Raw genomic sequence first — 22,088 nt, forward strand, 5'->3', positions numbered from 1 at the left:
TTGGGCTCAAGGGTGATACCTAGTGCTCCTTTATCTTCCTACCAAAGTACAGATGGTCCCTTCTCCGCCACATATAATTTTCCCTGAGTTGCCTGATCCTAAATTCAAATAGTACTTCCATGAATCCAACCATAGGAATCTTTTGCCCAGTAATTATGACAGGGTGTACATCCATCAGCTTCAAGCAGTTACTTAACACTCTCGCAAACTTTTTAGTTCTCCTTCATCGCTCAAGGATTCATACTTGCCCTCACCTTCATCTTCATTCTCCCTTACACACTTAATCCTGACCTTATCTCCTTTGTTCAACTTCTTTCTGCAAACCTAGGTGAAATGACCCATGATTCCACAGAATGCACACTTTGATTTGATTGTGGGGCAATTTCAGTCCCTGGTCATATGGCCTTTATTCCCGCACCTAAAACATGTGGTACGTTTGTCCTCTACTTCTGTTTTATTCTTAGTTAGCCCCTTCCACCCAGAACCTTTGCTGCTGCATCTCCCAGTTTTTTTGTCATCCTCCTTAGGATTGGAAACTTTACCAACCACCTCCCCTTCGTTATTGCTTTTTAAAGCTGCTTTTGCGCACCTCGTAGACATTTCCGCCTTCTTTACATTTAAAGGGGAATCCCCACATACCCACAATTTCTCCTGAATTACTACATTATTTGAATGCCTCACTCATTGGTCCCTAAGAAGATCATCGTGTAATGGACCAAATTTACAACTGACTGCTAGTTTCATTAACGCTGCCACATATTCCTCCAGTATCTCAGTCTATGTCTGCTTCCTCTGGAAAAATGTGTACCTGTCAATTGCTGCGCAAACAGTTGGTTGATAATGAATATCTAAGTCTTCCAATGCATTTCTGAAAACCTCAACACATTCAGCATACCTACAATTTTACAATAGCATGTATCTATGCTCCCAGTGACCACCAGGAGCCTTTATATGACAGGCAATTAGCACTATTTTTACTACACCCGATGTAAACCTAGTGATAGGGGTTGATTTTATTCTGGTGCCTGATGCCTCCTTTGACCGGTCGCCTCAACGGGCAGGGTCTACTGGAATGTTCACCCCACAGGGAACCCAAGGGACTGCTTTACCTACATAGGGCAAACCCCGCTGACAACACTATCAGAGCACACTGTAGCGCCACTAGAGAAAGACATAACCGAGCGGAAGGTCCTGGAAGCAATAGGGAGACTTCAGTTGGAGAAGGCATCCGGACAGCAAGGGAACATAGCTGCCTTATATAAGCAATATGCAGCACTATTGTCCCCTTTGCTAGTCCGGCTCTACAATTACTTTAGCCCTTTTGGGGCGCTTACAGAGTCCATGCGCACCGCAATTATAACAGTCCTGCTGAAGCCAGGGAAGGACCCCCAACGATGTGCGCCCTACCGTCCCATATCACTCCTCAATGTAGGTGCTAAGATTTTTACAGTGATACAGGCAAACAGATTAGGACAATACATGCGACGGCTGTTCGATCCTGACCAATCAGGTTTTTTATACCTGGCCGTACATATCTGGATAACACCAAGCGCCTCTTCCACCTACTAGATAGGACCCAACTATTCCTGTGCATAGTTCTTTATTTGTGCAGAATCCCAGCAACATGGGTGTTGCAGGGATTCTGAACAAATACAGAACTTCTCAAAGCATGCACACTCCAGTTTATTATTCTTAGGCTGTGCTGGGGGAGACTTTCTCCTAATCTAAATTTGAGAAGGTTAATAACAATCGGAAGTTTAGAGCGAATTCTGAAAGAGAATGTGGTGATTGTTTTGCAAGAAGATTGGTTGTGTGAGTAGGAGAAGAAATGTGTCTGTTTTTCACAAACAAGCTCTGTACCAAGAAGAATTGTACAGGGGCGTCTTTCTGGTGGGTTGCTAACACTAGTTTCTGTAAGGATAGCAAAGGATATGAAATATCTTCCTACAAAATGTGAATGGCTACATATTTATTTACTCAATCTTTATCTAAATATTGCTAATGCGGAATATTTGATTATAGCTAATGTAAATGTCCATATGGAAGATAATAAGTATAATGCAATCCAACCAAGCAATTTACTCGACAATTTCTACACATGTATGTCTGGATAATCAAAGGGTCTGTTGTTTACAGTAGGGGATTTTAATGCTAGAATCATTCCGAATACTCAGTGGAATAATTGGATTGAACTTTTAACAGTCCATAATATACCAGAGGCAACTTTCCCCCTTGTAGTTTTTCAAAGATGGACAAAAAGTGGGTCAACATGATGCAGAATTTGAGTTTTATTTGTTTTAACAAAAAAAAACAAATTCCAGCATCTAAACATTTTGTTCTGGATGTCAGAAGTGTCGTGTTGACTAGATGTTCATGCTAGTCTGGCATTATCAGGAAATCTCCGATTTTAGGGTGCTGAAGTTAGAGGGCAGTATGTCAATTGGTGTTTGTGTGGGAAAAAAGAGAAGGTGGTACTCACTGATATGACGAGAAGAATAAAAACCAGACTAGATATGTAAGCAAAAACACAACTAGATCGTATGGGGAGGGGGAACAAAAGCTGAAAATGTCAGGAGAAATTGAGTGGTATGAACAGTTGATAGATAAGGTGATCAACTGTATAAAGGTAGCGGGTAGGATCATTAGAAAGGGGGAGGTAATTAGGGGAGGGTAATGCCTGCCAGAAATTAAAGGGCCAGTTAAGGAATTTACAAAGACAACGGGAGAAAGGGTAGGATATGACCAAGAAAGAGAAGATCTGTAGACTACGGCAGATCTTTAATAGAACAATTAAGCAAATAAAATGGGGTTTTTCAAGTCAAACTATTTAGTTCCACATATGGGGGTAAATGAGGTAGCTAAGGACCTCCTACAAAGCCCCATGGTCAAAAATGTAAAAGAGGTCATAAAAACAATCTTGTAGTCTAAAGCAGTGGTCCCGATAATTTCCCAGCAATTTTTGTGATAGTGAATATTCAATGGTGGTGTGAAATCCTCTACACTTTATTTAGAGCAATAACTGCCACAGGAGTAATGGAAGCGAGTTGGAAGGAGGCAATAGTCAAATCAATACATAAAAAGGGCCCTGTTTTATACCCGAAGAATTACCAGCTAATAAGTCTTATGGATGTGGGTGATTCTTGGAAAGTTTATTTTGAGGAGGCTGAAATATTGTGTTGGCCCCACCTCCATTTGCACTTTACTTAAGGGACGTCCCAGAAATACTACAAGGGATGGTTTCCTTTTCTCCTAAGATAGGTAGGGTATTCACCATGTGTCATGTCTGCTTTATGTGGATGATCTGGTGATAATGGACATGACACAAATAGGGCTGCAGAGCAAATGAGATGCCATTGAAAGGTACAATTTAGATCAGAAGCTTACTGCGTATATGGAAAAAAACAGGTTTTTGATATTTGGTGACAGAAAGAAAGATTTTAAATGGTTTTTAGGAAAGAAAAGAATCCAAGAAGTAATTATGTATCGTTACCTGGGCATGTCTTTACATCGAATTTAAGATGGAATATGCTTTAGAAAGCAATTAAAGTTAATGCCCTTCCAACGATTATGGGGCTATACAAATTTAGGAAGGAGTTTGGAGGACCAAAGTTGGATACGGCTTTAACAGCATATAAAGCAATGGTGCAGTCCAAATGGCTCTTCGGAACTGAAATCATGTACTTGAGTGGAATAACTAGTTGGGATGGAATCGAAGGGCAGTGTGTAAAAAGGATACTGAATCTCCCTGCTTCAGCTATAGTTCAGGAGGTAAGGCTGGAGACTGGTCTGACCTCATGGTCTTATCAGGAAGGTCAATTTTGGGATAGACTATTACAAGCCGAAGCGAAAATGTAATTGTTGTGTAGAGAGGAGGCTTTGAAGAGCGAGCAGAGCTGGGCGATTAGTTTTAAAACTTACTGTATCAGAGTTAAACGTGTTGTACTAACAGGCTCACTCTAGGTGTGACCTTTCGAAAAACGAATTACATGTAAAAATGGAAGCCAGTTCTAGAGAGAGAGACTAAACATATATAAGCAAGAAGAAGTCAACATGTTTATGTTGGGCAGCCTGGGAGGATGGCGCCTCGTACCCTTATCTCTTGACCCTGGATAATACCATAATGAGGCAGGAGGTTTTTATATTTCAAACTGGGATCAACCCCCTCTATTCTTGCAGTGAGGCGGCCAAGGAACTGAAAGAATCTAAAGGCACCTGTAACTGTGGGCTGGGAATAAAATGTTATAACTCACAAATTTTATTGGACTGTTTGCATTTTAGGATGGAGTGTTGTAGGATTTTAAAACCAGTCTTAGTGAAATATGGTATATTTAAGAGACAGAAAGCTTTGGGGTTTTTATCTAACACACAGCTTTTCCATGTAGCTTGTGCAATAGGGATTTTCCTAACTGATAGTAAGGAACGATTAATAAGAGTTAATGCTGTCTAACCCCTGGGACATGAACAGGAAATTTTTATTTTGACTAAAGTAAGGGATTTTAAAGATTGTATGTAGGTGATGGTGGATGTATGAGTTTTAACTTAGAGGATATTTTAAAGTATTATATGGAATTATTATATGCATTTGGTTTATTGGACTGCAGTCTAAATACCTTTTGAATTTTGATATTAGAATTCTCTGAAGTGGATTTCCACGATTTTGCAAAGATTGCGTTTGGTGCTCTTATCGAAACAAAGGCACACCGTTCTATCAGGAGACCCGTTGTTTAGATTCCCAGATGTAAATTTACCAGATTTCATGTAATGCCTCCGACAGAAAACTGCAGAATGCTTTCAAAGAGACGTAGTGAATTCACGAGAAACTTCTAAGCAAAGGTTAAGAATTCAAAACAGGAAATCGAATGAGAGCGGACTGTGCAGAAACAAGTGAACAACGTTCAACAACGAAGCAGGGTAAAACTAAACTGTGTAAGCTCTTTGTGGCAAGAACAGGCAGGTCAGGAAAACAATGGTTGAGCTTCGTGGTCCTTTTGTGCCATCACATTCTAAATGTATACATTTTGTATTTAACTTTATAAAATTGGTTACAGTAACAGAAGCAGTTCCTACAGAAGGCTTCACAGTGATCCATAGAATGCCTTACACATTCCGGTAAGTGATACACAACAACTCTAAACAGCTTTATGAGACATAGGCATGTCACATGTATAGAATCAAACAACATATTTAGACAAATATATATGTACTGCCTACTGGATCAGATTGTATATGCGTATACCCAAAAAGAGTTGGCCAATTGCATACTCTGGACATGTGCTCCCTTGACAAAACAAAGTCTCATGTGTGTCATTTAACACCACGTGTGCACAAAAGTGTGTGCAGCACAGACACAGAGGGAATTGATTTAACCACGCCCCGTTTTTGTGTGTGGGTGACTCCACTGGCTCTTGAGTTCAGACTGCTCTCCCTCCTATTGAAGCCGTGAGGGCAGTGCTTAACTTGTAAAAGAAAATATGTGCCAGGGCCCTCTTCAGGAAGGCACTGCAGCTTGCACCACGTATTGCCCCTGCCAGCCCTTCCAGTGACGGTACCAACAGAACTACTAACCATCGGCTCCTGCAAGAGTGACAATTGAGACTATTCCAGCCCCCATAGTTATGAGAATGGCTTGGGCAGCAGGTATTAGCCCTTTTAAATGTTTATTTAATTAATAAACAACTGTTGTGTGCTCATCTTTAATTTAGACAAACAGCGACATCATGTGGCAGACTGTCATAAGTACCGGTGTTGACAATTAAGTGCCAGTGAAGAGCACTGGAAACCACTGGCTCAAATTAAGCACTGCTTGAGGGTCCCTCTCAGGGGGCTTGATGCATGGTGTCCCTGAGCAGATACTGCCATCATGCCTTCCAATGCATCTGTCAGTGTCTATGTATGTTCAACCTGGACTATAAAGCCCTTTTATTTTATGAAAATGCAGCCAACATTGGGCACATGGTTTTATTTGTATGGCTTGCCTCTATCCCAGTTGTTTAGCACTGCTCCTCTCCTCTGGGACCAGGTTCACAGGATTAAGAGGTCCCAAACATGGTAACGTAACAGCACTCATCAAGATAAAATATATGTGTAATGTGCATACACCAGCTCATCGCATTATTGCTTGCTGGCATATGAAATGACATCACCCAAGGGCACTAAGGCTGTCAGGCATCTGCCTTTGACATTATAGGGACAGTACACACCTGCTTTTCTCCATATCTCACGGAGTGTTTCTTCTCTACCACTTGGTTTTCCTCCTATGCTGCACCCAGCATCTCCCTGAAGCATCCCTCAAGCCACGTTTATTGGCCCCTTTCTATTGTCAGTCTCCATAACTTCTCTGGCAACATCATAGCTCCATTCTCTTTGTTACATTAGGTTATGTTACGTTATGTTAAAAATGGCTTGTATAGCACATCATTCATCATAGGGTCTCTTCAGCTGTTTCCAATTCCACCAAATTGAGGATGAAATCTAGTTCTTCTTCCTCTTCTTAATTCTTGATTTTCAGGACAAAATAGGATTACCTCACAACACTCCGCCACTGAATGGTCCTCGGCTGCCGCTGAAAGTAATAGCCTTTTCCTGTACAACCAGACTCATTGGTCTTTCTCTTCCCTGCTCCATCCCTCAACATCATTATCCACTTGCATTACCTCAGGTCCTCAGGTTCCTTTCCGTCAGCCACGTGAGGCAACCCTCCATTTTTTACTCCTGCAGTAATGGCAGCTTGCTTTCATCCCCTTTCATTAGACCAAGCCCCTATTCATCACCATGGTGAACAAACTTGCTACTACAGTGGTATCCTCATAGTTCCCCCATATCCATGTCGCTCTTTTATTCTCCTCACCCAGATCAGTGGGTTATGAACATATACCCTCCTCATCCTGCCCAAGCCACCCCCAAACCTCCTTTCTGGCACAAACCATAAACCTCTACAAATTTCTCGCAATTGTCTTCAAAAGTGATCAAGGACACAGCTGTGCACCTACATCACAACCAGCGACACTCTTGCCTGTTCCCTATGATCAGCGTCCCAACATGATGTACCACACCGAGCCTGAGCTCCCTGTCTGACAGTCACGAGCCAGCATCAGTATAAGAGTCCCTGGACCCTCCTCTAGCCCTTCAGTGTTCTTTATGTCTGTACCAACCCCAACGACCTTCCCACCTCTCTAGTTCATGGAAACCGCAACTGCACAATTCTCTGCACGGCTTTTGTTTTCTATTGTACAGTATTTCTTGTAGCAATACTATTCAAGACAACTCCGTCCATAAAATACAAGTATTGCAAGGCACATCTGCGTGAGCTGATTGCTTGGGGACCGGGGAAGGGAGTGTTGGTTACAAGGATGATTCACTGTAATCCCTTCAGAAGTACATAACGTCTGGCGGAAAAGGCGTGTCTCCATGAATAACACGTTTTTTTGGAGATGATGCAAGTTACCACATGTTTGTTGACCTTTAACCAACACGCCTACATTTTGAAGATGCATTGAGAACATCTGGGGGCTTATTTACAAGCCCCTTGTGCAGCCGGTGCGTCACTTTATATGGGAAAAGGTGACGAACCAGCAACGCAAGGGGCTTGTAAATATGCCCCCTGGGAGCTGCTTCGAGGGGAAAGAAGTCTGGAATTCGACTAACAGATCAAATGGATATCGACTCAGATCTGCAATATCCAGCACCAGAAGCAGTGTGTCTGGGCCAGTGTCATATAGGAATCTTGTTGAACGCACCCACATATATATTTATTAAGCGGGATATGTAAATAATGTATATTACTGCATCTATGCTATTTGAGCTTATCACTACCTACCTTGCACATAGAGACCGAGGGGCATATTTACAAGAACTGATGCCTAAGCATTGATGAGTCAGATTCCTTACGCTTGCTGCAAAGGCCCTACCAACGTCATGGATGCTCGGCATTTACAATACAGTGCTCCATGGCGCAAGGTTCACGGATTCGTCAGATATTCTGGCACATCTTTTGGCACTAAAGTGACACATTTCTGAGGTTTGTGCGTCAGGACACAGAGACGAGTCCCATGTCAAAAGCCTTGTCAATCCTTACACCTGGTTTGAGATAGTGTAGGAATTTTGACACAGTCAAGTTGTAGAGTGGCACAGTGAAAAGTTGTAAATTTCACTGTATGAATTCTACGTGGCTTTAAACGTGGAAACGCCTACGCTGCATACATTATACCTGGCGCAGGTATCCCATTTTTAGATCGCAGCCTGCCCTGTCTGTTTGCTAAAGACATCTTGAGAACAGTCAGAAAATTTACCTAGGAAAGCATTCCGCCTGTTCCTTACCATTGGCTTTGTGTTTGTAACTCACATCTTCTGGCTTTCTATTTGCTGGCTTTATTTGCTTTAGGCTGTTCAGCTTGAGTTTGTGCCTCCCGTTGCCCAAATCTTGTTTACTGTATTCTTCAGCCACAAACTCTCTTTCTGTAAACAGGCCTTTAAAACTTTGCACATTTGCTGCGCATTCAAAGACAGTTCAAATGTCAACCTCTCTCTTCCGAGGGAGCTTGGTGTCTACTTTTCTTTCTGTGACTTCAAAGTGAGAGAATTTGTGACAATCCTGCTGAGTATCCATGTAAGAGGAGAGGGAATGGATGCTTTTTGTTCTTGCACACAACAAATAAAAAAAAGAACTGTGCTGATGTTTCAGAATCTATCAGAATTAGCACAAATGAAGCACATATTTTTTTAAATTATGAAGTGGGGTGGACACAAATATTTGAATAGGATCAAAACACATCAATATATTAGGTGATGACATTTGCACACTTTATCGTTAGTGTGCAGCAAAACCGTCTTTCAGTGCAAATGAAATGGTCATTTCAATTGAAAATGTGTGTCTGTAATGGCAGTGCATCACCACACCATGCATACGCCACACTATGCCACTTAACTCCACCCTATGCCCTTTCATTCAATGCCACGGCCCTCCATTCTATGACACTCCACTCTACGACATGCTACTTCACTTCACGCCCCTCCACTTTCAGACAATATACGCCACGCCACTTGACTCCATGCCACTCCAGTTTACACCACTCACTCCATGACACAACAAGCCACTCCACTCTATGCCCTTCCACTCAAACCACTTACCCCAATCCACTCTATCCCACTCCAATCTACCTCACTCCCCTCCGATCTATCCCACTACAATGTACCCCAATCTACCCCACCCACTCCACTTTGCTCTAATCTAACCCAATCTATTTCACTCTAATCTACCCCATTCCACTCCACCAAATCTACCCTACTCCACCACCGCAATCTACCACACCCCACTCTACCACACTCATACTCAATGTACCCCAATCCACTCCAGTCTACCCCACTCCACTGTGGTCCAATTGACCCTACTCCACTACAATCTACTCCACTTCACTCTACCCAATATACTCCACCCCACTTCACCACAATCTACCCTATTCCAGTCTACCACTTCCCAATCTACCCCACCCCAAACTACCTCTATCTACTTGACTCCAAACTACTCTACTCCAATCTACCAAACTCTACCCCAACCTACCCCATTCCACTCCACCCCGCTGCAATCTATCCCACCCTGCCCCACTCTACCCCACTCCATTCCAACTCACTCAACTCCAATCTAACCCACTCCACTCTAATCTAACCTACTCCAAACTACCCGACTCCAATCATCCCTCTTCAGTCTACCCCACTCCATTACAATCTACCCTATTCTAATCCACCCAATCTACCCCATTCCACTCCACCCTAATCTACCCCACTCCACTGCAATCTACTATACTCCACTCCACTGTTCTCCAATCAACCATACTCCTCTCCAATCCAACACACTCTGCTCCAATCTACCCTACTCCAATCTACCCTACTCCACTCTACCCCAATACACTCCAATCTACCCCATTCCAAACTTCCTCACTCCAATCACCCCTTACTCAGTCTACCCCACTCCAATCTACCCAACTCCATTCAATCCTACCCCAAACTACCCAACTCCTATTTATCTCACTCCAATCTACTCCACTCCACTCCAATCGACCGCACTTCACTCCAATCTACCCTACCATAATCCACCTTATCGATCCCACTCCACCCTACCCCTCTCTACCCTCATTTACCCCACTCCATGTCAATATACTCCTCTCCACTCCTATCGACCCCACTCCTCATCAATCTACCCTAATGTAATCCACCCAATCTACCCCATGCCACTCCACCCTAATCCACCCCACTACACTCTGCTCCACTCTACCACATGCCACCCATATCTACCCCCTCTAGTTTAGTATAACCCACTCCACCCCAATCCCCCCAACTCCATGCCACTCCAATCTACCCTACCCCACTCCACCCCAATCTACCCCACCCCAATCTACCTCTTTCCAATCTACCCCAATCTACTTCACTCCAATCTACCCCACTCTAATTCAATCTACCCCAATCCAATCTACCCCACCCCATCCTAATTTACCCCAAGCCACTCTATCCAACTCCACTCCAATTCGTTCCACTTCAATCCAATCTACCCCACTCCACTCATATCTACCCCACTTACTCTAATAGACCCCACTCCAGCCTACCCCAATCCACTGCACTCCACTACCAATCTACCCCCACTCCACTTCAATCTACCCCAATTCACCCCACCCCACTCTTCCCCAGTCTACCGCACTCCACTCCAATCTACCCCAATATATCTAACTCCATTCTAACCCCGATCTTCCCTACTTCTGTCTACCCCACTCCGATCTATCCAACTCAAATCTACCTCAATCTACTCCACTCTAATCTACCGCACTCCACCCCAATCTACTCCAATTCAATCTACCACACTCCAATCTACCACGCTAATCTACTCAACTCCTTCACTCCAGTCTACCCTACTCCACACTACTCCAATCCATCCCAAGCTACCCCAATCCACCCCACTCCATTCTACCCCACTCTACCCCTACTCCACTCTAAACCAATTTACCCCATTCCACTCTACCCCAATGTACCCCGTTCCACTCTACCCCAATCTACTCCACTCCAGTCTACCCCATTCCAGGCCACTAACATTTAGTCATGCTGAACAACGGTAACACTGGTGTACATAGTGGCTAAAACACATTGCAAAAGTCAATAGGTCTCGCATAGGGGAGACCTATTGGCTTTGCCATTGCTTGTTTCCCTCAGCGGCTTTTCTTAAATTGTGGAGAGGCCACACATAAGTGGCTTTGTCTACGTTTCGATACACTTTTGCAAAAGTTACTCTTATCTCACATGGAATCTGACACAATATGCTCTATTAATGGCTTCTTCTAAGATGAAACATGTCACGGTCCCAGTGCTTACTGTTAAAAGAATATCATTTAAGTATGGACCTTGAGCACCAAAGAGCTGAATATCACAATTTTAGCCATATGCAAGGAGAGCATTGTCTAAAAAATTAACAAGCTACTTGTGCATTTGTGCCTGGAGAGATGCTTCTTTCATGTGCACGCCAGAAGACAGGAGCAGCAATCGGACCTCACAGTCCCCTTTCAATGTCTCATGTCCGTCCTCGTTCCAGCAAACAAGCCTGTCTGTCTCACCATCCACATGAGAAAGGACACGGAATCAGAAAAATTATTTTGAGAGCTAACTCGTACTACAGAAGCTGGCTGTCTTCCTGGAACCGAGTTTCTGTGGAGGTGGCAAAACGTTAGAGATGTGCAAATTAAATCTTTGGCGATACGCCCCCTCTTTTCTGTACAGCTGTGAAGTGGATTGATCTTTAACACCAAATTCTCTGCCTGTCATAATATATAATCCACCGTGCTCTACATGCTGGCAACAGGGCAAGTCACAAAACTGAAAAAGCTCCTGACTCAAAATTCTCTCTCGCGCTCTCTCTTTCTCTCCCCCCCACCATTTCCTGTTTCTCTACCCCCTCTCTCTCTCTTCCAACTATTTCTCTCCCCCTTCTACCTCCCCCCGTTCCTTTGTGCCCTTCACCCGCCTCCCATTTCTCCATACAAATTAATATGCATATATGTGTATATATGTGTGAGTATATATATATATATGTATTCCTTTCCGCATAGTCCCATTTCCTGACTGCTGGGCGCCTCTCTGGTGGTGCGTATAAAGTACGGCAGGACCAAGCCGTTCCAAATGTAGCCACACTATCCCTTTTGACAGGGATTTCCTCTCCGCACTCGCTGCTCCGTATTGTGAAAGATAATAAATCACCAATCGTCCATTAGTAGTTCAAAGGTGTTTTAATTTCCAAAAGCTGCCAACACACAACCCCTTGTTGTGTGTTGGCAGCTTTTGGAAATTAAAACACCCTTGAACTACTAATGGACGGTTGGTGATTTATTGTCTTTCACAATATGGAGCAGCGAGTGCGGTGAGGAAATCCCTGTCAAAAGGGATAGCGTGGCGACATATATTTATTATCTACTGGCAGTCGGCAGTAGATAGTTATAGTTAGGACCTATTTTCCATAGGAAATCCGCAACATTCTATTGGGAATATCTTTGGCGCCGGTTGATGAATCTTCGCGAAATTTTCCAAACGTTTGGCCAGCTCCGCTCCACTCCTCCCCTGAAAGTTTCGTGGTGATTCATCAAGCGGGGTCTGAGAAAAAAGGGGGGTCCCAAAACGCGTTTTCCCCATGCAATTTCCCATAGGACCTGTTGTCGCAACTACAGCCCGAACTGCTGAACGGAATTACACCAAATTTGGCAAGGAGGTAGTCCTCAGTTCAGACTCGTGCCTTTTGCTTAAATGGTGTAAATTCGTTCAGTAGTTCCTGAGAAAATTAGAGTTAAATGTTAGTGATATCTATGGCCGGGGAGGATCCGCGGATCCTCCCCGCACCCTCCCCGAACCCTCCCGAGCACGAGCTGAATGCTAATTGGCTGCCAACATTCTGAATCAGGAAGTGTTGGAAGCCATCTTGTGCCTCGGTAGAACCGAGGCACAAGAAAGCACAAAACAAAGGCGCAAAACGCAACAAGGGGGCAGGGTACAAACACCCTAACCCCCTAGGCCTGCTCAGGGGGTCCCACAAGGACCCCCAGGGCCAAAAACAGTATTTCTTTTTTTTTTTAAATCGTCGAGATTCGCGCACCCAGCGCGAATTTCGGCCAAAAAAAAAAAAAAAGCACGGGGCTCCCGCGCTTCTTTGGTAATTGGCCCCTGGGGGGGCCAAATCCCGGGGGCAGAAATAAAAAAGTGTGGAGGGGGTCCCAATCCCCCCCACACTGCCCCGGGGACCGCCACCCCCCGGGGCTCAGAGATACTATATGGGGGGCTCACGGCCCCCCCCAGCCCCGGGGACCGCCACCCCCAGGGCTTGAAAGTATTTGCGATGGGGGGCTCTCAGGCCCCCCCAGCCCCGGGGCAACTTGTCCGTGTGGGAGGGGGGCCACGCGGCCCCCCTCCTGGAGCCAATGATGGCCCTGGGGACCGCCACCCCCCAGGGCCGGCTCCTGCAGTGTCCCGGGGTGCCCACCCCCAGGACACTGCTGTTTGCAATGACAGGGCGGGAGCCTCGCGGCTCCCACCCTGTCATTGCAAACTGCTTTGCTTCATTGAAGCGAGAGCAGGTTTCCCTGATTGCTTTTCCACATGGGGAGCAGCATGTTAGCTGCTCCCCATGTCGAAAAGCAATGCCGGCAGAAAAAATCGGGATCGGGCCGGAGGCCACGCCCCCTCCTTACACCACTAGGCAAACACGCCCCCTGGCGCGTTTGCAGAGGGGGAACTAATTCCCCTTGAATACTGGGGGTCCCTGGGGGCCAACTAGCCCACCAGGAACCTCCAGTATGCGCCAGGGGGCTGCGTTGCAGAGAGGTGTAATGAGGCCACACCCCTTTTTACACCTCTTTCTAACGCAGCTCCGTGGCGCTTACTGGAGGTACCTGGTGGCCTAGTTGGCCGCTAGGGGACCTCAGGATTCAAGGAAACTTAATCCCCCAACTTAAAATGCGCCACGGGGCGCGTTTGCACAGTGGTGAAGGTAGGGGGCGGGGCCTGAGGTGATACTGTGCAAACACGGCCTGTGGCGCGTTTTAAGTTGGGGAATTCATTCCTCTTCAATCGAGAGGTCCCCTAGGAGTCAACTAGCCCACCAGGTACCTCCAGTAAGCGCCATGGAGCTGCGTTGCAGAGTGTTGCAAAAAGGGGCGTGGCCTCTGAACACCTCTCTGCAATGCAGCTCCCTGGAGCATACTGGAGGTACCTGGTGGGCAAGTTGGCCGCCAGGGGACCTCAGGATTCAAGGGGACTTAATCCCCCAACTTAAAACACGCCACAGGGCGTGTTTGCACACGTCACCTCAGGCCCCGCCCCCTTCCTTTACCATTGAACATATATTCCTCTAAAATCAGCCGAACTACGAATTCCGATTTACTCACCTGTTATCAGGAGAGAACCCAGGGCTGCATCTTTTAGCCCAGCACTGACCCTGAAAAATAATTCTAAGCGTACTTACCAGTAACTTGTATTTCCTTCCATAGGAATCCATTGTGTGGTTTTCAGCAGAAAATTTTCTAAGTGTTCATTTTTGAAACGTACAAATATTACTCTAAAATCAGCCGAACTACGAATTCCGATTTACTCACCTGTAATCAGGAGAGGACCCAGTGCTGCATCTTTTAGCCCAGCACTGACCCTGAAAAATAATTCTAAGCGTACTTACCAGTAACTTATATTTCCTTCCATAGGAATCCATTGTGTGGTTTTCACCAGAAAATTTTCAAAGTGTCCATTTTTGAAACGTACAAATATTCCTCTAAAATCAGCCAAACTACGAATTCCGATTTACTCACCTGTTATCAGGAGAGAACCCAGGGCTGCATCTTTTAGCCCAGCACTGACCCTGAAAAGTAATTCTAAGCGTACTTACCAGTAACTTGTATTTCCTTCCATAGGAATCCATTGTGTGGTTTTCACCAGAAAATTTTCAAAGTGTCCATTTTTGAAACTTAGAAATATTCCTAAAAAATCAGCCGAACTACGAATTCCGATTTACTCACCTGTTATCAGGAGAGAACCCAGGGCTGCATCTTTTAGCCCAGCACTGACCCTGAAAAGTAATTCTAAGCGTACTTACCAGTAACTTGTATTTCCTTCCATAGGAATCCATTGTGTGGTTGTCACCAGAAAATTTTCTGTGTTTATTTTTGAAACGTAGAAATATTCCTCTAAAATCAGCCGAACTACGAATTCCGATTTACTCACCTGTTATCAAGAGATAACCCAGGGCTGCATCTTTTAGCCCAGCACTGACCCTGAAAAGTAATTCTAAGCGTACTTACCAGTAACTTGTATTTCCTTCCATAGGAATCCATTGTGTGGTTTTCACCAGAAAAATTTCAGTGTCCATTTTTGAAACGTACAAATATTCCTCTAAAATCAGCTGAACTACGAATTCCGATTTACTCACCTGTTATCAGGAGAGAACCCAGGGCTGCATCTTTTAGCCCAGAAGAGTAATTCTAAGCGTACTTACCAGTAACTTCTATTTCCTTCCATAGGAATCCATTGTGTGGTTTTCACCAGAAAAGTTTTTAAGTGTCTATTTTCACAAACTAAAAATATTCCTAAAGAATCATCTGTATGACTTAAACACATTCTTTCAACTGTTTACAGGAGGTTGGCCAGTGCTGGATCCAGGATCCACCACTGAGTAAGAAAAAGTAATGATAACACTACTTACCTGCTAAGTGAATTTTCTGCCGTAGGATAACATTGGTGATTCTATGTGAAAAAATTTCTAAGTGTCAACTTTTAAAATACAATAATATTCCTTAAAAATAACTACTGTAACCAAAGCGCTTTTACTCAACTGTTTACAGGAGATGTCCAAGGACTGAATCTAGGATCCAGTCCTGTGGTTAGAAAAGTAATCTATAAAGTAACTAATTGCATTTCACTAGAAATTCACATTGAGCTCAATGTTGCTTTGTGTTTGAAATTGTGTTGCCCATTGCAACAACTGTAACTACTGTACTTAAAAGTCTGTTGCCTATTTGCCAAGTATTTAAACTAAAGTAATTCATTCTGAGAAAGTATATTGTGTATCGTAATGTATAATGTAATTATAATGTAATTAAAAAATATATATCTAAAAATAAATAGTTTAAAAAATATAGTAAATCAGTATCAGAAAAATCAGTATAACAATTAATACATTCAAAATTGTCATTTACAAAACCTTTGAAATTCACTGAAAAAACCATAGGTTTCAGGCCTGATATAGTTAGGAATTAGCATTTAAAAAACCTTTGAAATTCACTGAAAAAACCTTAGGTTTCAGGGGCGTTATAGTTAGGAATTGGCATTTAAAAAACCTTAGAAATTCACTGAAAAAACCATAGGTTTCAGGGGCGTTATAGTTAGCTGGACATTTCCCTCGTACAAAACCCTAGAAATTCCCCCGTTATAGTTAGTTCAGCTAACTCTAACTCGCGCCCCCGCAATGCACTGCTGATGACGTCACATATTACATCACTCATGACATGGTCAGTGATATCACTGATGACATCTGAAATGACATCACTGATGACATCACTGATGACGTCATCCAGTGAGTGTGTGTTTCTGTAAATTTTAAATATGTTTAATATATATATAGGGAAAACCTATGGAAGAATGATTGGGTGTATAAGTGTGTGAATGGATGATTTAGTAGGTGCGTGACTGACTCTATAAGTGAGTCATTAAACTTATCTTACTCCGGACTAGTGACTAAACCGTGTGAATGTCTGTATCTGTCTGTCTGTTGGTGTATAAGCGGCTGCATGGTTTTGTGAATAGCTATTTGAGAGTTTCTATGGGTTATTGATTGGTTGTCTGAGTATCTGTTTGGGTGCCTGAGTGTTTGTGGGGGTGGGGTGTGTGTGACTCTGTGCATACATGTGTGAGTTGGTGATTCTATGGGTGCATGGTTTTAAGAGTGCATCTGTGATGGAGTGTATGGTTGGGTGAGTGTATGTATGGGTGTGTTAGTGATTGAATGTATATCTCAGTGGTATATGTGTGAGTAGCTACATATGTGAAAGGCAGTATATATGTGTGTAAGAGTATATAAGTGGGTATATGTGAGAGTGTGTGATTGCTAGAGTGGCTGTATGGATGAGTCTGTGCTTGTATCAGTGATTGTATAAGAGCGTAAGAATGTGGTACTATTTTTATGAGTAAGTGAACTTGTGTGTGTATAACTGCATAGGTGAGTAAATGGGAGTGTGATTAATTATTTGCATGACTGACTAGGCGTGAGAGTACCTCTATGGATGATTGGTGGTGTGTGAGTGTCTATGTAGGTGTATAAATGCATATGATAGTCCTGTACTGAGTGACTGTAAGTATGAGTGACTGTACAGGTGAGTGAGTGGATGTGTGTGTAGATCTAAGAGTCAATGAGTGGGTATGTAGTTATTGGTATTGGAGTATATATGGTTTTGAGAATGGACGTCTGAAATTTTGATTGAGTATATCAAAGGGTGTGAGAAGATGCACTAATTTATCACATGGATGACGTCATCAGTGATGTCATCAGTGATGTCACTGACCATGTCATGAGTGATGTAATATGTGACGTCATCAGCAGTGCATTGCGGGGGCGCGAGTTAGAGTTAGCTGAACTAACTATAACGGGGGAATTTCTAGGGTTTTGTACGAGGGAAATGTCCAGCTAACTATAACGCCCCTGAAACCTATGGTTTTTTCAGTGAATATATATATATATATATATATATATATATATATATATATATATATATATATATGAATTTTCACAGTCCTGTTCAGCCCGGGATCCCCCAAGAAACAGGTACGGACCACAGCGTGTTTGTAAAGTTTTTAAGTGCGATTTATTGCGTCCAATTCAGCAGCATTTTCCAGCATAAATATATACACACTTGTCCTCCCAGTAAAGTAGAGGAATTTCAGCATTCGATGCAGGTATAAGGATTTTATTTTCCAAACAGGTTCAGGCTGCAGTAACGATCTGATTCGGATGTGTTTTGGCCTTAGCCTGTGTCAACAATATACCGCCATTTTTTCAAATGCCTATATAGTTCCATGTTTTTACAAGGTAATATACATTGAAGAGGTATTCAACACTTCCAGTATTACGTCATACAGTTCAAGGAAGTCTGTTTTCACAATCATAGCCAACAAAATATACTCTATTATTAAAGAACACTAATCTGATATTAAGGCATAATTTTCGCAGATGTATATCACTTATTCCAAGTGTTATTTACCTACTGGCGGTCGCCAGTAGGTAGTTATAGTTAGGACCCTGTTTCCATAGGAAAACCACAACATTCTATTTTGAATAACTTTGGCGCCGGTCGACGAATCCTCGCGAAATTTTCAAAATAGGTGGGGCGCTGCGCTCCGCTCCTACCCTGAAAGTCTCGGGGGGATTCGTCAAGCGGGGGCTGAGATAAAAGGGGGGTCCCAAAACGCGTTTTTCCCATGCATTTTTCCATAGGACCTTTAGACACAGCTACAGCCCGAACGGCTGAACAGAGTTCCTTGAAATTTGGCAGAGAGGTAGTCTACAGGTCAAGGAAGTGCCTTTTGTAGGTTTGGTGTAAATCTGTTCAGTAGATTCTGAGAAAATAGCCTTTAAATCAATATATATATCTGAGCCAGCTTACGGTGCGCTTACGGTGCGCTTACCGTACGCGTACGGTGACGTGCGCGAGCGCGATTCTGATTGGCTGTTCGATCTAAGTAAACATTTGAATCGGTCGAAACCAGGAAGCGGCGGCCGCCATTTTCTCTCTCGCACTCTAAGGGGGGCAGCATAAACAAAGTCAAAAAACATCTAAAGGGGTAGTATATTTAGTTCTTAACCACCCAGCATCGATATAGGTGTCCCCCAAAAACCCCCAAGGCCAAAAAAACAATTTTAATTTTTTTCGAAAAATCGCCGATTACGCTTACCGTACGCGTACGGTTAAAATTATTTAAAAAAAAAAAATTATCCACACTTTCCCCACCCCGTGTGCAAATGGTGCCCGAACTAACTACGTTAACTGGGCGCGCACGCCACGAATGGCGTAAAGTAACTTAGCATTTAAAAAACCGTACAAATTCACTGAAAAAACCATAGGTTTCACACAAGTTATAGTTAGCTGTACATTTCACTCGTAAAAAACCAATGAAATTTCCCCGTTATAGTTAGTGCAGGCAACTATAACTCACGCGACCGCAATCCTCTGCTGATGACATATGTGTCTTTATGAAAAAAAAATATTTGTAATATATGTATAGCTAAAATTTAATGGAAGAAGACATGGGCAAATAAGTGTCTAAATACAGTATTAGCATCAGCAGAGGATTGCGGTCGCGTGAGTTATAGTTGCCTGCACTAACTATAACGGGGGAATTTCATTGGTTTTTTACGAGTGAAATGTACAGCTAACTATAACTTGTGTGAAACCTATGGTTTTTTCAGTGAATTTGCAAGGTTTTTTAAATGCTAATTCCTAACTATAACGTGTGTGAAACCTATGGTTTTTTCAGTGAATTATAGATATAGATATATATATATCTGTTTTCCAACTTTCCACCACAGATGCCGAACTCACGTCGGGTGCAACCTTGTAAGCTGAGGTAGGATACGCTTGTTCCACCATAACTAACAAACGTAGATGCACTCATCAGGTGTCGTTTTGAAATGGCTTCATTTTCTGCAGACGTGTTTCAGCGTAATGCCTTCAGCGGTGGGATAAAACCATGTCCACAATGCAGTGTCAGGGTAATTTAAACCATCGAGCAATCTCATTGGTTAATCAGTGGCCAATAGGGGAGCAGCAATTGTCCCAGGGAGGTGATCATGCGTCGGCATTCCCAATATCTTAATTCAAATTAAAGGCCTCGGTGCCCCATCAGTACATCTTGCCCCGATGTCAACTGAATGCGGACTGACACCAACCACGCCAGTCCTGCCACCCCTCAATACCTCTTTAAATTGGCGGTCACATTGTTTGGTAAATTTTACAATTCACCCCACTGCGCACTCCACCCCTTGTCTGCCGCTGGATTTCACACATAAGCTCTCTGCAGGTGTCTAACAAATGGCTGGGCAACCCTGAATTTGTATAATCCACGACCTGCAATGGTCGACGGGGGTTATCAGCGGTGGTTCGGGCAGGCCCAAATGAATCCGTTTTCCAACTTCCCATCAAGGCTGATGAACTCACGATGGGTGCAACCTTGTTAGCGGAGGTAGGATCCGCTTGTTCCACAACAACAAACGTAGGTGCACCTACGGGGTGTCCTTTTGAAATGGCTCTATCCTCCGCAGACATGTTTCAGCGTAATGCCTTCATCAGTGCGATAAAACCATGTCCACGATGCACAGTATCAGGGTAATTTAAACCATCCAGAATTCTCATTGGCTAATCGGTGGCCAATAGGAGAGCAGCAATTGTCCCAGTGAGGTGATGATGAGTCTGCATTCCTGATATCTTAATTCAAACTAAAGGCGTCGGTGCCCCATCAGTACATCTTGCCACAATGTCAACTGAATGCCGACTGACACCAACCACACCGGTCTTGCCACCTCTCAATACCTCCTTCCAAAGGCGGTCACATTGTTTGGTAAGTTTTACAATTCACCCCACAGCGCACTCCACCCCTCGTTTGCCACTAGATTTCACACATAGACTCTCCGCAGGTATCCATCAAATGGCTGGGCAACCCTGAATTTGTATAATCCATGACCTGCAATGGTCGACGGAGGGTATCAGCGGCGGTTCAGGCAGGCCCAAATTAATCCGTTTTCCAACTTTCCACCATGGCTGCCGAACTCACTCACGTGTATGTATATATACACTAACACAGCACTATTCATAAAAGTCTATTTATTGTAGTTTGGGCGGCATGACATTTTCACCTTATAAATGTACATACATTTCCTCATCGCAATTTAACCCTCTCGGTTCCATGCTATCTAGTGTAAGTAAATATTTAGATTCCAAAATCCTCAACTTCTTTTCTCTATTCCCTCCTCTTTCATCCAGTTTTACTCCATCGATCACACTGTATCTCAGATCTTTCTAATTACTGTTGTGTACCTCATGATACTGTCTTGCCACTGGGTAACAAGTATCATTATTTATTATTGCTCTTAGATGTTGTAGTATTCTCTTATGTACCTGGAGAGTGGTACTCCCCACATATAGCTTTTGACATCCACATCTTAAAATGTATACCACAACTCACTTTTGCACGTATACTGACCCTGTATTTTATGTGTTTTTCTCCCTATTTCTATTTCCTTTAGATCTTCACCATTTTTGCAAGCCTTGCATTTGCTGTAATGATTAAAGCCATCTTTTTGCTGCAACCAGGTGCCTCGTTCTACTCTCACATCACTCCAAACCAACCTGTTCCTCATAGAGTTAGCTCTTCTGAAGGTTATCAATGGTCTTTTCGGTATGTCTTCAACTATAACTGGGTCATGCTTAAGCAGATGTCAGTGTTCCTGTAACATATTTCTCAATCTTGAGCTGTGGTATGTTGTGATGAATTGCTGCTCTATTTTATCTTTGCGTATCTTGCACTTAAAAAGTAGTGCTTCTCTTGTAACTCGTTCAATTCTATTGATAGTTGCAGTCAGGGTTTTGGTACTATAACCCCATTCTCTAAATCTAATGACCATTTCCTCATTGATCTGTTTGTAACCGCTCTCTGTGTTGCATATCCTTCTGGCTCTCAGGAACTCCCCATACGGAATACTATTGATTAACGGTGTTGGATGGAAGCTCTTAGCATGTAACATACTATTGCCTACACTGGGTTTTCTATACAATGTGGTCACTAGCTTCTGTTCTTTGACTTCTAATCATTCATCCAAAAATTATATATATATTACCTACTGGTGTTCGCAAGTAGGTAGTTATAGTAAGGACCAAAGTTTCCATAGGAAAAACATTTTTTGTTTTGCCAATAACTTTTGCGCCGCTTGACGAATCTACCTGAAATTTTCACAAAACTTCCCCTTTTTGGTTCAGCTGCTCTGTTGAAAGTTTTGGGGCGATACATCAAGTGGGGCTGAGAAAAAAATGGGGGGT

The 22,088-nt window shown here is 43.3% G+C and overlaps 1 long non-coding RNA gene across 1 annotated transcript in view; it reads left to right on the forward strand.

The window, feature by feature from the left end:
- LOC146821551 (uncharacterized) overlaps positions 1-22,088 on the forward strand; it is a 675,073-nt gene that overhangs the window by 646,856 nt on the left and 6,129 nt on the right. The window contains exon 5 of the long non-coding RNA XR_014963184.1: positions 21,299-21,450. This is a non-coding gene — a long non-coding RNA (uncharacterized LOC146821551). The remainder of the gene's footprint in view (positions 1-21,298; positions 21,451-22,088) is intronic.

This window comes from Triturus cristatus, chromosome 6, assembly GCF_964204655.1.
Source record: "Triturus cristatus chromosome 6, aTriCri1.1, whole genome shotgun sequence".
Taxonomy (NCBI): Eukaryota; Metazoa; Chordata; class Amphibia; order Caudata; family Salamandridae; genus Triturus; species Triturus cristatus.